The sequence below is a fragment of the Aulonocara stuartgranti genome, assembly GCF_965226115.1.
Source record: "Aulonocara stuartgranti genome assembly, chromosome: 14".
Taxonomy (NCBI): domain Eukaryota; kingdom Metazoa; phylum Chordata; class Actinopteri; order Cichliformes; family Cichlidae; genus Aulonocara; species Aulonocara stuartgranti.
In genome coordinates this window covers 31,471,788-31,487,863 of record NC_138950.1, presented here as the reverse complement: position 1 = coordinate 31,487,863, position 16,076 = coordinate 31,471,788, and the positions used below count along the sequence as shown (strand labels likewise).

The 16,076-nt window shown below is 41.4% G+C and overlaps 1 protein-coding gene across 12 annotated transcripts in view; it reads left to right on the top strand.

Annotated features, from left to right (window-relative positions):
- Positions 1 to 797: 797 nt before the first annotated feature.
- Positions 798 to 16,076, top strand: part of mfrp (membrane frizzled-related protein) — a 35,401-nt gene continuing 20,122 nt past the window's right edge. For 8 of the 12 annotated variants that reach the window (XM_082504095.1, XM_082504103.1, XM_082504102.1 and 5 more), the window contains exons 1-2: positions 13,410 to 14,083; positions 14,790 to 14,997. The gene's annotated coding sequence lies outside the window, so the exon portion shown is untranslated. Of the gene's footprint in view, positions 963 to 13,408; positions 14,084 to 14,789; positions 14,998 to 16,076 lie in introns of those variants that run through there. The other 4 variants (XM_082504096.1, XM_082504106.1, XM_082504099.1 and 1 more) reach the window with 3 other exon arrangements.

The window sequence follows — 16,076 nt, the reverse complement described above, 5'->3', positions numbered from 1 at the left end:
CTCACGGCTCTCCAACGGCAGATTGAGAGACCAGTATTGGACTGTTAGAACAGCTTTGAAATTCTTATGAGCTGTTCGCACTAAAGTTAAAACCATCATCATTTCATGCAGCTACCCCTTCGGCGCCAGCTGTGGGCTCAAGGCTGGAGCTGAACAAAAACTCCCTGATAATGATTGTGTTTTGTCTGTTCCTGCCCATCCTATGCAAGGCCACCTGAGTTGGCTGGAAGACTGTTTACTTAGCCTGGCAGGGCGAAGGACAGTGTCTCAGCTTGACTCTGGACACACACACACACACACATACACTTACACTGATAAGCACACACTCATCCCCCTCCCTTTCCAAACGCCTTCGATGCTTGTTTCCTGCGCGGGAACACGGCGGGTCTGTGTGCCGCGCTGGAATGGTAGCGCTGTGCAGGATGGCTGCTGTGTTCGCTTCAGATGACTCCTCACCCCCGACCCAACCCCGTGGCTTGTCATGTGTCTCACAATGTTGTGCTGTGGACATTTATGTGCTTTTGTGCAGAGGAGATTTTTTGTTTCCTGTTCCCATGCTGTCCTACCATGGAAGCACAGCATGAGTAGAGGTCTCTTTTTTCCCTCTTGTACTTTCCCACTGTAGTGTACAATTCAGTGTTTTTCTGTAACGCTACCGATCTCCGACTTGTATCCCCATGTAATGTCTGTGCTGTGTGTGTAAGGTCGGGGGGGGTTCTATTTCACTGCAGCACAACCTCCATGTGACGAATAAAGCTTTGATTGATTGAGTTACAGTGTGCAATGGTAGAGTTTGAAGCACTGAGGAGGGACATGCAGTCTGACCGGGCACTTGGCAACCAAGTACAAATTGGATTTCCGAAAAGGTCATTTTGGACAAGGAACATGAAAAAGAGGAAAAAAAAAAAGCCGAGGAAAGAGAAGGACTTTTCATTGGTATGGGGCAAACTGAGAAGATTAAGGTAAGGCAGAGTTGAGTCAGTATGATTAAACCTCTATAGGTGAGCGACTATTGACCTAGTACAATACAAATTTACAAACTGTTGAAGTAGACCTTTTACAATGCAATTAGAACTGTTTGTTTTTCAGGAGGTCTCAATGTTCATCATGGCCATCCAGCTGTATTGTAAACATAATACCAATTACATGTATTATTTACGGTCCAAAATTTACTATCATTCAAGTTAAGGAAAATGGGGTGTGAAGTAATTGTCTGCTTCAGAGTCCACCACCAAAATGTGTAACAAGGTCCAATTAGGGAATTTTTATGATTAGTGTCTATAAACTGAAAATCCATGCATGGCTGAGAAAGGTTTTTATTAGTCTAATACAGCTGTTTTAGCTTTTCAATGGCTATTTTTCTATAAGAACAAAGGCTGTCAAGCTGTATAGTATTCAACTCAAGGTTGAACAGGCATGAAATTACGATGCCAGTCATCTAAAGCCACTCTATTATCTAAGGATAAACTGCAAAAATAAAACATGATTATTTATCTGACCCACTTTTAGCAAGAAATTTGGAGAAGAGAACTCCCTTTTTAACAGGAATAAATGCCCAGTAGAACTGGGCACAGGGGGGAGTGGTCATCTGTTGTGACCAGCTGGGGTGAGGAGAAAGAGACAAGGCAAAAACTATGCTGTGTAGGAGAGCCAGAGATTGATAATAACTAATAATAACTCCAAACAGAGACCTAAAAACTGGAGGCCTGGCTTCCCATTCTACTTTTAAATATTCTAGTAAGCTTAAAGTTTGAGAGTCAAGTGGGGAGATATAGTACTATAGGAGCAGGATGGCAATTTACAACAGATTTAACAAGGAGCCTATGAAGAGAAGTCAATAGGAGCATATACTGTCATTCTAGTCCCTTCCAGTATTCATGTTGCAACATTTTGATATAGTTGAATGCTTTTTAAGGAGTTTTTACCACATCCTGATAATAACAAATTACAGCGGGCCAGCCTAGAAGTAATAAATGTATGAACTTGTCTTCCAGCATCACTCTGGGATAGGACTTTAGAGATATTGCAGAAATTGAAGAAAGCAGTCCTTAAAAAGTGCATATTAGTGCATATTGGGCCAAGAAACCTCACAGTGTTAATGGAGACCAAGGTAATGCCATTCAGAGCATTCCTTTAGGTTGACTGACAGGTGTGTGTTGTTTGGCTTCATGACTGGATGAGAGAGAGGGTGTCATCAGCACGGCAGAGGTATGTTGTGTCTTTTGTGGTACTACCTGAAGGAGGCATGTGTTATGTAAATAGAAATAGATCCTGGTGTGAAACCTTGTGAAGCTCAATGGTTAGTGTTGTGTGTGTGGGAGGATTCTTCGAATAACATGTTATGGTCAACAGTATTGAACATAGAGATCAATCCACTGTCAGAGGCCTTAAGAAGATCATTTTTTAACTTTCATCGAAGCTGTTTCCATACTGTGATGTGCTCTGAAACCTGACTGAAACTCTTTTAATAAGGCATTCCTTTGTGGCTATTTTCCAGCTGCTTTTGTGGGGATATTTAAAGTTGGAGATTGGCCTATGATTGGCTAGGACAGCTGGGTCAAGTGATGATTTTTGAGTGATGGTTTAACTACTGCCAACATGAAGAACTGTGTGGTCAATGTGGCATTGTCTAACTTAGCTTTGAAAATTCCGATTCTGCGGCTATAGAGGTGTGGGAAGTTTGATCAGCCATACAGGGAGTGCAGAATTATTAGGCAAATGAGTATTTTGTCCACATCATCCTCTTCGTGCATGTTGTCTTACTCCAAGCTGTATAGGCTCGAAAGCCTACTACCAATTAAGCATATTAGGTGATGTGCATCTCTGTAATGAGAAGGGGTGTGGTCTAATGACATCAACACCCTATATCAGGTGTGCATAATTATTAGGCAACGTCCTTTCCTTTGGCAAAATGGGTCAAAAGAAGGACTTGACAGGCTCAGAAAAGTCAAAAACAGTGAGATATCTTGCAGGGGGATGCAGCAGTCTCAAAATTGCAAAGCTTCTGAAGCGTGATCATCGAACAGTCAAGCGTTTCATTCAAAATAGTCAACAGGGTCGCAAGAAGCGTGTGGAAAAACCAAGGCGCAAAATAACTGCCCATGAACTGAGAAAAGTCAAGCGTGCAGCTGCCAAGATGCCACTTGCCACCAGTTTGGCCATATTTCAGAGCTGCAACATCACTGGAGTGCCCAAAAGCACAAGGTGTGCAATACTCAGAGACATGGCCAAGGTAAGAAAGGCTGAAAGACGACCACCACTGAACAAGACACACAAGCTGAAACGTCAAGACTGGGCCAAGAAATATCTCAAGACTGATTTTTCTAAGGTTTTATGGACTGATGAAATGAGAGTGAGTCTTGATGGGCCAGATGGATGGGCCCGTGGCTGGATTGGTAAAGGGCAGAGCGCTCCAGTCCGACTCAGACGCCAGCAAGGTGGAGGTGGAGTACTGGTTTGGGCTGGTATCATCAAAGATGAGCTTGTGGGGCCTTTTCGGGTTGAGGATGGAGTCAAGCTCAACTCCCAGTCCTACTGCCAGTTTCTGGAAGACACGTCTTCAAGCAGTGGTACAGGAAGAAGTCTGCATCCTTCAAGAAAAACATGATTTTCATGCAGGACAATGCTCCATCACACGCGTCCAAGTACTCCACAGCGTGGCTGGCAAGAAAGGGTATAAAAGAAGAAAAACTAATGACATGGCCTCCTTGTTCACCTGATCTGAACCCCATTGAGAACCTGTGGTCCATCATCAAATGTGAGATTTACAAGGAGGGAAAACAGTACACCTCTCTGAACAGTGTCTGGGAGGCTGTGGTTGCTGCTGCACGCAATGTTGATGGTGAACAGATCAAAACACTGGCAGAATCCATGGATGGCAGGCTTTTGAGTGTCCTTGCAAAGAAAGGTGGCTATATTGGTCGCTGATTTGTTTTTGTCTTGTTTTTGAATGTCAGAAATGTATATTTGTGAATGTGGAGATGTTATATTGGTTTCACTGGTAAAAATAAATAATTGAAATGGGTATATATTTGTTTTTTGTTAAGTTGCCTAATAATTATGCACAGTAATAGTCACCTGCACACACAGATATCCCCCTAAAATAGCTAAAATTAAAAACAAACTAAAAACTACTTCCAAAAACATTCAGCTTTGATATTAATGAGTTTTTTGGGTTCATTGAGAACATGGTTGTTGTTCAATAATAAAATTATTCCTCAAAAATACAACTTGCCTAATAATTCTGCACTCCCTGTATATGTAAGCATTTAAACACTGCAGAGAGTAGAATTAACAGTAACAGTATTGTAGAAATTCATTTCACCGAAACAATAACGTGGCGCACAGTGTGACATCAAAAAATGCGCACACCTTTGACGCTGCGTTTTCTCCATTTTTCTAGTCCACACTTAAATGCAAAAACGGAGTTTTCAAAAATATCCACCCTGGCCGGAGTTTTTGAAATCTTCGTTTTCAGTGACCAAAAACGCCGTTTACGTGTGGACGAAAGGTGCAAACGCATAGAAAGATCTGCGTTTTCAAGAATGCCCGGGTACGTGTGGACGTAGCGCATGCACCAGTTTATTGTATTTCCAGACTTGCTTTCGGCACAATTTACAGTGCACAGTACTCTGTTTTTTGTCAGACTTGAAATAGCCAAAATACCTTCACACTACGGAACTTCTATGGCTCTTCCGTTCGACAATCTCTCTGGCATTGGAACCATCATCTGTTTTCTCTTCGGTCACGCTCGGTTGATTTTTCTAGTCGGCACATTCATTTCCTCCATTACCCGGGCGGTACGGTGGCTGGCTGCTTCCCAAACAAATACACGCGTGTGGCTTGGCACTTGTGCTGTACGTAACAAGTCACGTGACGTGACGCTGCGGCTGTGATTGGTTCGCCTCTGCGCTACTTAATTTGGATTGGCTGTTCTTTTCTTTTTTTTTCTTTTTTTCAAGAGGACAAGAGTGGCGAGGTCTATCGCGATAGTTAAATTTTTCTATCGAGAAAAAGTTATATCGCGATACATATCGTTATCGTTCTATCACCCAGCTCTAATGCTGTGTAAAAAAATAAGTTGTGTAAACCTCATTTGTGTTTCCTGTGCTCATTTTTAGGGAGTATCCCATTTCAAAGTGCCCAAAGTGAGCTTTTACGCAAAGCTTGTTTCATTTAGGTTTAATCGAGTCTAATTGGGCTCTATCTTAATTGTTGATGGTTTCATTTTATTTCATATTGCAACATTCGTTTTGAAAATATGAAGGTGGCAAAGTGGTTAAATGTTTTACTTTCACAAAACGTGTAGCTCTGTAATCTGAATTAACAAATTAGACTGAGATAAAAAATCTGTAATTAGCCCCAAACAGGAGATTGTGCAATACTGTACAACCGCTATTTCATTTTTTTGTTTTCTGATAGAAGCTTACGCCTCTTTGTCAGCTGAAACTCTATTTAACTGCGTTATTTTAAATGTCTTATATTTAAACGAGGAGATAGTGCACACATCTGTTTCCAAACAAACTTTTCTGTCTCAAAATCCCAAACTTTAGGTGTTACATATCAGTGTGCAGTGTGTAAAAACACGGGAACAGCCACTAATATTACAGTTGGGAATGGAGAAATTACAAACCATAATGCCTTCACACAGATTAAACTTGCAAAAAGTGCACAGAAAATAATCCCTTTAGCCACAGGTAAATAATCTGGCGGTTGTTTAAACGACAGAAGGGCAGAATTCTGCCCTTTATCTCTGATAGTTTCCAAAAAAGCTCCTGGTTACATCTTTGCTTAAAAAAAATCACGTGGGAATCAGACAGGTGAATGCTGACTGGCTGATAGCCCGCTGCAGCCGTTAGCTGAAATGTACGCTCGAGATATTTAAAACAGAAAAGTGATCCCGTGTCTGCCTCATCAGGTGAAATGGGATCCAGGAAAGCAGTTTGCTCATTGCCCCGGTCCCAGAGAGACATGTAATTAAAATCAATTGGGCCCCTGTTGCGATGACAGCTCTAATTTCACACTTGATACCAAAATAATTAAAGAGCCCGAAGCGTTTTTAGTACAAATGAACTGCTGCAGGGGTGTGGTTGGCATGAGGAGCAGCGGCTTTAACAGCAAAATACAAAAACAGTCATTTTGCTTTTAGATATAAATAAACAGCTAGACAAAAGCTTCAGTGACAACAATGGGAGGATTACTTAATGAGAACATGGACACACAGTTCTCACCCTTATATTCTTACATAAACAGAAAATAAGTATTCCTGTTTTCATGTAAATACTGAGTGCTAGGCCTTTGCGCTACTCAGTGTTTGGCATGCAAATATGACAATCGATTTGGGCTTGCATTTAGATTTAAAGGGTTTAGCCTGGAGGGATCTTATCTCTGACCTGTGCTCTCATGATAAACAGCAATAAACTGTGTTTCAGCGTCTTTACGGAAGGCTGCGAATAAAAAGATGCTCATATTCACTTGCATTTGTTACCCTGTTGTTATCTTCATGTCGGTTACCTTCACGTGCTGCTCTTTGGCAGTTTTACAGCTTTTATTCTGAACATCTTTCTGAAGTGACTGGTTTTTGCTTGTATTCAGCAGAAACTGGAAACTAATCCAACTTGCTGAATGTATTTACACAGTCTTGTTTGCCTCCAGTGCAGTGTCTTTGTCACAAATGTGAGAAACAAATTAAAAGGTGATCATGCCAAAAGGTAGTGAAATTAATACAAAATTGTGAAGGCAAAGTGCCAGAAGAGTAAATACATGGTCACAAACTGTGTATCAGGTAAAATTGTCTAAGTGAGGGTTATGCTTGTGTTTTACTATAACACCATCTAGTGGATATCTAGTGCTCATTGTTCTTTGACAAATACTTTCAAATAGCTTCACAGTGCAAAGCAACCAGAACTGAAGGCAGATACAGTAAAGGCCTCGCAAGGGAGGAAACAACATTTGATATCTATGAGTTCTACACTCCAAATTATTAACAAAAAAACTTGCTTGTTCAATCCAATTTGAGCCTTTGAAAATGGGGGGATTGTATGAAAAAGGCCTAACTCCTGAACGAGCATTTTCAAGGATTTCAAGCACCTGTACCTGTTCAATGTTCACTTGAAAGACCCCCTTATAAAGTACTTCTAGCTGAAATGATGAGGACAAAATCCGTGCTGCTTGTTTGTGAAAAATCTGAAAGTTGTGGCTGTATAGACAAACACAGTGAAAAATTTCTGAAGTCTCAGTGTCTCCCTGTGTGTTGATGCAGAATGTGTGCACACAGAAGACTCAGTGCCAGTTATCAATTTAGTTATTTATTTTTTGCACTGCATTAGATAACATCAAAATAGTGTTTTCAAAAATGACAATAATATTCCCAATTGTGTTATTTTTATGTTGTAATCTTTATGAAAAAACTTAAAAAACAAACAAACAAAAACAAAACACCTACCTCATAATCTTTTGAGTCTGGTATATGGCGGGGCGCTGTGGACACCCAAGTTTGTGAATGCAATAACTCAAGAACGAGACAATGTAGAATTTTTAAATTAATACCATGGTAGCATTTACTAAAAATCTCTGTAAGGTTTAAATCTCAGGGACCTTGACTTCAAGGTCAGAGCTTAACTTTTCTAAAGAAAAGAGGATTTTCCCATTTATAAAACATGTATGTCTACTAGGAGGCTAAAGGTTAGCACTATATTTAAAAAGAGTTACAAACAACAATTAGATGATGCTTAAAGCTGGTTTATTTAATAAACATCCAGTTTATTTCCAATTTGGATCAAATTATGTCTGATTGAAGGACTGATGTAATGGTAAGTTGTCCGCTGCTCCGCTTTGAATATTGGTAAGAACTTGACACAGAGATTACTTAATGGATTTTAAGCAAAATTGTGCCTTAGTTCAAGAACATATTCATCAGTTGTTTTTATGTTTTTAGGCTTTTTTTCCCTTTTCAATTTTCACAAGAATTGCTAGTTCCCCTAGAGTTTTGGCCACCTCAACAATCAAGTGATTCCCTATGAGCAAGCAATGAGCGACAGTGGGAAGGAAAAACTCCCTTCTAAAAGGAAGAAACCTTCGACAGAACCAGGCTCTTAAAGGGACAGCCATCTGTCGCGACTGGTTGGGGTGGGGGGAGTGAAAATTAAAAAAGACAAAAAAGCCAAAGTGATCATTATTGGAGCAGCTTAATTAATTCTTGCAATGTAATCTGCTGTTAATGGCTTTTTACAATCCCTGTTTGTGTTTTTGTCATTTTTGTCCGTGGTTGAAGCAATGCTGGAGATTGATTCTCTATGATCTTTCTGTTTTGAAGGCTGCTGAGAGACCACAAGGTTTGGTCCCCGTTTGCTACTCATGTCAGGGAGAACTCTCAGAGAGGCCAGAACTGAAAAAGGGGTGGTGGAGAACCTCCGAGGGTGTTATGCGCTGGTTTGGATCCAATGCTAACATCTCTTTGATTAGGCTGACAAATACATTTTGGATTTTTTCCCGGCCCCACATTATACTCAGTAGTAGTCCAAGGTCATCGAGGCACTTAAGTTTTATGGATCGAGTGTCGTTGGACTGATAATCTGTTTCATCTTGAAATTGTCTTTCGGTCTTAAATGTCCAGCGTTGTCCGTTGTAGTTGTCTTTTATGAAATAGTTATCAGTGTAAAAGCCAGAGTCTAAAACATGATCTGGTGGCTGTCCCTGGGTCTGTATGATGAATTTCAAAACATCATAATCATCTCTCCCAGGGTAGAAAGGATACCCTGTAGCAAGCTCCACAGCTACCAGCCCCAGGGACCACATGTCTATTGCTTCATTAAATAGACTACCAATCATAACCTCAGGTGCTTTATAACCAACCGTCCCCACACAGTCACCAGGAATCACTGTAGATGCGGGACATGCAACGCCAAAGTCTATAAGTTTGACTTTGATGGGACACTCATAGCGGTCCACAACCATTATGTTTCCAGGTTTGAGGTCAGCATGCACTATTCCCACAGAACCCAGGTGGGACAGGGCATTTGTGAGTTGATGTAAAATTGGCCTGATTTCGCTTATGGGGAGACCCTGGTTTTCCGGGTCCTCTATGTAGTCCCACAGGCATTGGTCAAGGAGTTCAAAATTTAAGCAGATGCGGTCACCGTCGATGAAAAAGTCGTTCCATTGAACAATGTTGCATCTATCTGCATCCAAGCCTCGCAGCTGCTCCAGGATGAAAATTTCCATTTTTGCCTGTTGCAGAATTTCAGGTTTATTTTTGTTGACTTTAATAGCAACAAATTCGTTGGTTTTTGTATTGCAACATTTGGTTACAATACCAAAGCCCCCTTCTCCAAGGAAACCCTCTACCTTGTAGTGACCTCCCAAAAAGGTCCCTTTAGATATTTCAAGATCATCTATAGAGGAGGATGTGTTGGATGATGCGTTGACGTATTCTTGTTGAGAAAATTCTTCTGAGTATTGGGAACTGCAGGTGATTTTCTGTGATTCTTCTCTTTTGCAACTAGAAGGCTGCTGAGAGACCACAAGGTTTTGTCCCCCTGTGCTACTCATGTCAGTGCAGGGAGAACTCTTAGAGAGGCCAGGATTGAAAAAGGGGTGGTGGAGAACCTCCGAGGGTGTTATGCGCTGGTTTGGATCCAATGCTAACATCTCTTTGATTAGGCTGACAAATACATTTTGGATTTTTTCCCGGCCCCACATTATACTCAGTAGTAGTCCAAGGTCATCGAGGCACTTAAGTTTTATGGATCGAGTGTCGTTGGACTGATAATCTGTTTCATCTTGAAATTGTTTTTCGGTCTTAAATGTCCAGCGTTGTCCGTTGTAGTTGTCATTTATGAAATAGTTATCAGTGTATAAGCCAGAGTCTAAAACATGATCTGGTGGCTGTCCCTGGGTCTGTATGATGAATTTCAAAACATCATAATCATTTCTCCCAGGGTAGAAAGGATACCCTGTAGCAAGCTCCACAGCTACCAGCCCCAGGGACCACATGTCTATTGCTTCATTAAATAGACTACCAATCATAACCTCAGGTGCTTCATAACCAACCGTCCCCACACAGTCACCAGGAATCACTGTAGATGCGGGACATGCAAGGCCAAAGTCTATAAGTTTGACTTTGATGGGACACTCATAGCGGTCCACAACCATTATGTTTCCAGGTTTGAGGTCAGCATGCACTATTCCCACAGAACCCAGGTGGGACAGGGCATTTGTGAGTTGATGTAAAATTGGCCTGATTTCGCTTATGGGGAGACAGTGGTTTTCCCGGTCCTCTATGTAGTCCCACAGGCATTGGTCAAGGAGTTCAAAATTTAAGCAGATGCGGTCACCGTCGATGAAAAAGTCATTCCATTGAACAATGTTGCATCTATCTGCATCCAAGCCTCGCAGCTGCTCCAGGATGAGAATTTCCATTTTTGCCTGTTGCAGAATTTCAGGGTTTCTCTCGTTGACTTTAATAGCAACAAATTCGTTGGTTTTTGTATTGCAACATTTGGTTACAATACCAAAGCCCCCTTCTCCAAGGAAACCCTCGACCTTGTAGTGACCTCCCAAAAAGGTCCCTTTAGATATTTCAAGATCATCTATAGAGGAGGATGTGTTGGATGATGCGTTGACGTATTCTTGTTGAGAAAATTCTTCTGAGTATTGGGAACTGCAGGTGATTTTCTGTGATTCTTCTCTTTTGCAACTAGAAGGCTGCTGAGAGACCACAAGGTTTTGTCCCCCTGTGCTACTCATGTCAGTGCAGGGAGAACTCTTAGAGAGGCCAGGATTGAAAAAGGGGTGGTGGAGAACCTCCGAGGGTGTTATGCGCTGGTTTGGATCCAATGCTAACATCTCTTTGATTAGGCTGACAAATACATTTTGGATTTTTTCCCAACACCCCCATATCTTCAGTAGTTGTTCAAGGTCATCGAGGCACTTAAGTTTTATGGATCGAGTGTCCTTGGACTGACAACCTGTCTCATCTTGAAATTGTCTTTCGGTCTTAAATGTCCAGCGTTGTCCGTTGTAGTTGTCTTTTATGAAATAGTTATCAGTGTATAAGCCAGAGTCTAAAACATGATCTGGTGGCTGTCCCTGGGTCTGTATGATGAATTTCAAAACATCATAATCATTTCTCCCAGGGTAGAAAGGAAACCCTGTAGCAAGCTCCACAGCTACCAGCCCCAGGGACCACATGTCTATTGCTTCATTAAATAGACTACCAATCATAACCTCAGGTGCTCTATAACCAACCGTCCCCACACAGTCACCAGGAATCACTGTAGATGCGGGACATGCAAAACCAAAGTCTGTAAGTTTGACTTTGATGGGACACTCATAGCGGTCCACAACCATTATGTTTCCAGGTTTGAGGTCAGCATGCACTATTCCCAAAGAACCCAGGTGGGACAGAGCATTTGCGAGCTGAAATAACACTGGCCTGATTTCTGTTACTGGGAGAACCCGGTTCCTCCGGTACTGCATGTACTGCCACAGGCTTTCATCGAGGAGTTCAAAATTTAAGCAGATGCGGTCACCGTCGATGAAAAAGTCGTTCCATTTAACAATGTTGCATCTATCTGCATCCAAGCCTCGCAGCTTCTCCAGTATGTAAATTTCCATTTTTGCCTGTTGCAGAATTTCAGGGTCGCTCTTGTTGACTTTAATAGCAACGACTTTGTTGGTTTTTGTATTGCAACATTTGGTTACAATACCAAAGCCCCCTTCTCCAAGGAAACCCTCGACCTTGTAGTGACCTCCCAAAAGGGTCCCTTTACATATTTCAAGATGATTTGAGGTGAAAGTCATCTTGACCGAAATGTGTTTGTTTGCTCAGTGAATTGGTGAGAACGTTTAAAAAAAATTTCAGTGACTCTGAAGAGGTTTACAAATACTTTCAAATATAGCTCTGGTCGAACGTTTGAAGGCTGCGAACAAACTGACTAAAACTTGCTGCTCCTGACCCCTATTTATAGAAAAACTTCAAAGGCTCAAAGGCATGTGCTTGTGACATCATCACATGTCCTTGTGACATCATCACATGTCCTTGTGACATCATCACTCTTCATGAATCAGATTGTCACATGACATTCTAGAATGGGGATGTTTTTTTTTAAACCGTTTTCAAATTTAACCCTCTGTGGTCCAGGGTATAATTGGCCGTTCTTGACTATTTTTGATTTTACCTCTATATTTCACCTTTAAAATATGTTTTTCTTGCCTTATTTGGCACCATTATTTTCAGCACAACCTCAAATATCTCAAAGTCAAAGTCAAAGTCAACTTTATTTGTCAATTCTGCCACATGTACAGGACATACAGAGAATAGAAATTTCGTTACTCTCAAACCCTAGATGAAATAGCAAATGAACATTTAAATATAAGAGAGTGATTAAAAAATGCAAATAAAATAATTAAAAAGTAAAAATTTAAATAAATACAATACAATTTAACAAGAAAGCTATGCAATATACAATATACAATATTCAGGTAAGGGTAAATGACATTGAGTGTAAACCAGGCAGAGTAGTGCAAATAGGCAAATAGTGCAAATGGAGATCTAGTAATATACGGTTAGAGATAGTATAACAGCAAAGTCTTATGAGGTAATGGCAGTCCAATGCTCCACAAAGTGACTGGTAACTGGTGCAGGCCAGTGAGTGAGTCAGAGAGTGTGTGTGTGTGTATGTGACAGAGTTCAGTGAGACCATGGAGGAGAGGAGGGGAGAGGGGGCAGAATCGGGAGGGAGTTAAGCTTCCTGACAGCCTGATGGATGAAGCTGTCCTTCAGTCTGCTGGTCCTGGCCTGGAGACTCCGCAGTCTCCTCCCTGACGGCAGCAGCTTGAAGAAGCTTTGCATTGGGTGCGTGGGATCAGCCGCTATGCAAAGGGCTTTTTTAGTGAGACGGGTGCTGTAAATGTCCTGGAGGGAGGGGAGAGAGACACCAATGATCCTCTCTGCAGCTCTCACTATGCGTTGGAGGGTTCTATGACAGGACGCATTGCAGGCTCCAAACCACACAGTGATGCAGCTCGACAGGATGCTCTCGATGGTGCCTCTGTAGAAAGTGTACATGAGAAATTTGAGTTATTGTTTTCATTTTGGTATACTATATTAGCACAGTTGATCTAAATTAATAACACAATAAATTGTGTGTGCATCTCCTGTTTTGTCATGGTTGTATGTCCCGGTTCGTGACAGGCTGCATGAGCTCATCTGGTGGGAGTGTAGTACTGTAGAATTTCAGGCATAAAAACGTGGTTTTCACAGACCTTGTCACAGGGTCTGAGTTGGAAGATTTTGGTAAAGCTTTGTCCCTGAGGTAGTTGAAAAACCCCAGTTGGGTAAAGCGTTTGGGTTTTTTTGTTAACAGACATGCTTATCTATTTAGTTGGTGTTATTTTTTTCAGCTAAATTTTTTAGTGCAATTAGCACTTTCAGCATCAATCCATAGCAATGTGTTGTATTTTTCACATTGTCTGTGTGTAAAATACATATGTAAGCATAGATTACACAAAGGATCCTGCACGCCAAGCTGGATACAAATAGAAATCCCTGGAAACAATTCTTTCTGCGCTTAAGAGCAGCTTCCTATTGCAACGCTGGAGGATTTGTCACCATTACTGGATACGCTGCAGAAGCACAGCAAAGCAGTGACTGTGTGGAGTCGAAAACTATTACACCAACTACACTACACAGTCACCCACATTACTCCCTCCAACAGAGGTGGACAACGTCTTTGGGACAACGTCACAGAACACAGAAACGTCACAGGGCTTTGGAGCGTGACGTTACATGAGGCGGGCCACGCCCCCCGCCGCCATCACAGTAGGCCAGACAAAGGATACAGCTTCAGCTATGGTACGTGTTGTGTAGTCGGTTGCAACGTTAGAGCTCACGATCGTGAAGGCAAGAAACTGGATTAATCTTTTCATCGTTTTCCATCCTGGCGGCAACGTGAGGGATCCCATGTATCCGATATCACCAAACAAAGACGCCAGGCATGGATTGCAGCGGTGAGACGAGCGGATATCGAGTTCCGTGCAATCCCCAGCTTTTTGTTGGTTTGCTCGCGGCATTTTCTCTCCGGTGAGTTCTAAAGTAATTCATATCACTATCCGATTGTTAAGTCTGACGTCACTAGCCGTGTCTGGGCCTAAACTCTGCTGCAGGTCCATATATCAAATGATCACTGTGGCATTACTGAGAGTTTAAACACTGTCTTAAGTCTTTCATCTTTAATAAAATTATCAGCGTTCTGCTCTACCAGGTGTAACAACTGAGTTAAACATCCAGGCATCCATGAAAATGGAATTTATGACATATGAGTTAGAAGTTAGCAGCAAGTTAGCTCGCTAGCTTCTATCTAAATACAATATAGCATGTCCTGACTGCGGGGTTTTGGAAACAAATTAAAACGTACAGCTTTCTTATCACTTCCAACATAAATGAAGACAGAAAACTAAACAGCAGTGACATTTGTAGGGTTACTGAAGTTGGGCTAGCTGGTATATAATGATGTGCTACGTGACCGCTAGCGACACAGCTATGTTAGCATAATATAAACACGCTAACTTTTTTTCCACTCGATAAAAGTTAACGTGAGTGTTCTCGGTGGTCAGGAACAAATGTAATCGCATGGCAGGATGCTGTAAAAGGACCAAACTAAAAGGCTTTTAGTGGGGGGTTTTTCAATGCGCTGCGGTCATAGATAATGAGATAAAACATGCTAATGTGTGATGCTGCAGAACCACGTCATGTCGACTGAATAGCTTTTGATTTGGCATTATTGCAGGCAAACCAGCATATGAAATGGATGTAACAAATCCAGTGGTGATGGGAGTGACAGCGTCACGGAAGCTGAAGGGCAGACGAAGGACTGTGTGTGCAGTCAACAAGGCAGAGCAGAAATAAACCGGCTGTTGGAGGAGAACAGACTGCTTCGAGCACAGTTGCAAAAGACAGAGCTGAATGAAACTTTCTTAAAGGACGATACCGAAAAAGTAAGATATTACACTGGACTACATTGTTATGCTGTCTTGATGTCCCTCTTCAACACTGTCAAAGATTTCCTGCCAATATCGAAGAAACTGACAGGTTTCCAAATGCTCTTACTCACACTAATGCGTCTGAGACTTGATCTTCCAGTCCAGCATCTTTGTCATCTATTCCATGTGTCGCACAAAACACTGTCTTCTGTCTTCACCGATACCATTGATGTTTTGTATGCCCACTTAGGAGCACTGGTGCACTGGCCTGAGAGGCACTGTCTGCAGGCGACAATGCCTCCACAGTTTACTGAAACTTTTGGAAAACGAGTAGCCATCATTGTTGACTGTTTTGAGATTCGAACAGAAAGACCATCTAATTTAAAGGCACGCGCACAAACATACTCTCATTACAAGGGTACACAGACCATAAAATACCTCATCGGGATTACACCCCATGGAGCTATTTCTTTCATTTCCAGGGGATGGGGGGGTCGTGCATAGAGCAGGGCGATATGGCCAAAAATATTTATCACGATATATATTTGAAAATTTGCGATAACGATATAACCGACGATATAATTGATGCGAGACAAAATACAACTCCACAACATTACTAGCGCAAAAAGACAACCTTCCATTTATTTTCACTTAAACAAGAAGCTGGTTTTTATGTACATTAAAGCTTTATAAAAATGTAACAGTGCAAATGCAAATTCCTTGCTGAAAGTTTAACCAAAAGGCATTTCCAGTAGAAATGGGCTGACATATTGTGATATTATTCTGTTATTATATGTTACCTTATATATGTAATCAAAGTAGTTGAATTAGAATACTGCTGTAGATCATATTATACCCTTTAATATAGAGTGTGTGATCTGTATGTAGTTTAGTTCTCGTTATACTTTTGAGTTAAAAGAACATATTCACTGATTAGTTTATTAGATAAGTGTGCATCACTCTGTATCCTTGATCTGCTGTGAATGTATTACATGCTTAATTGTTGAATCATGAAGAGAAGATTGTAAGCAGGAGACTCTGTGTCTAAGACAGGGGAGATAGACAGACCACATTCCACACCCCCACCTTACAGA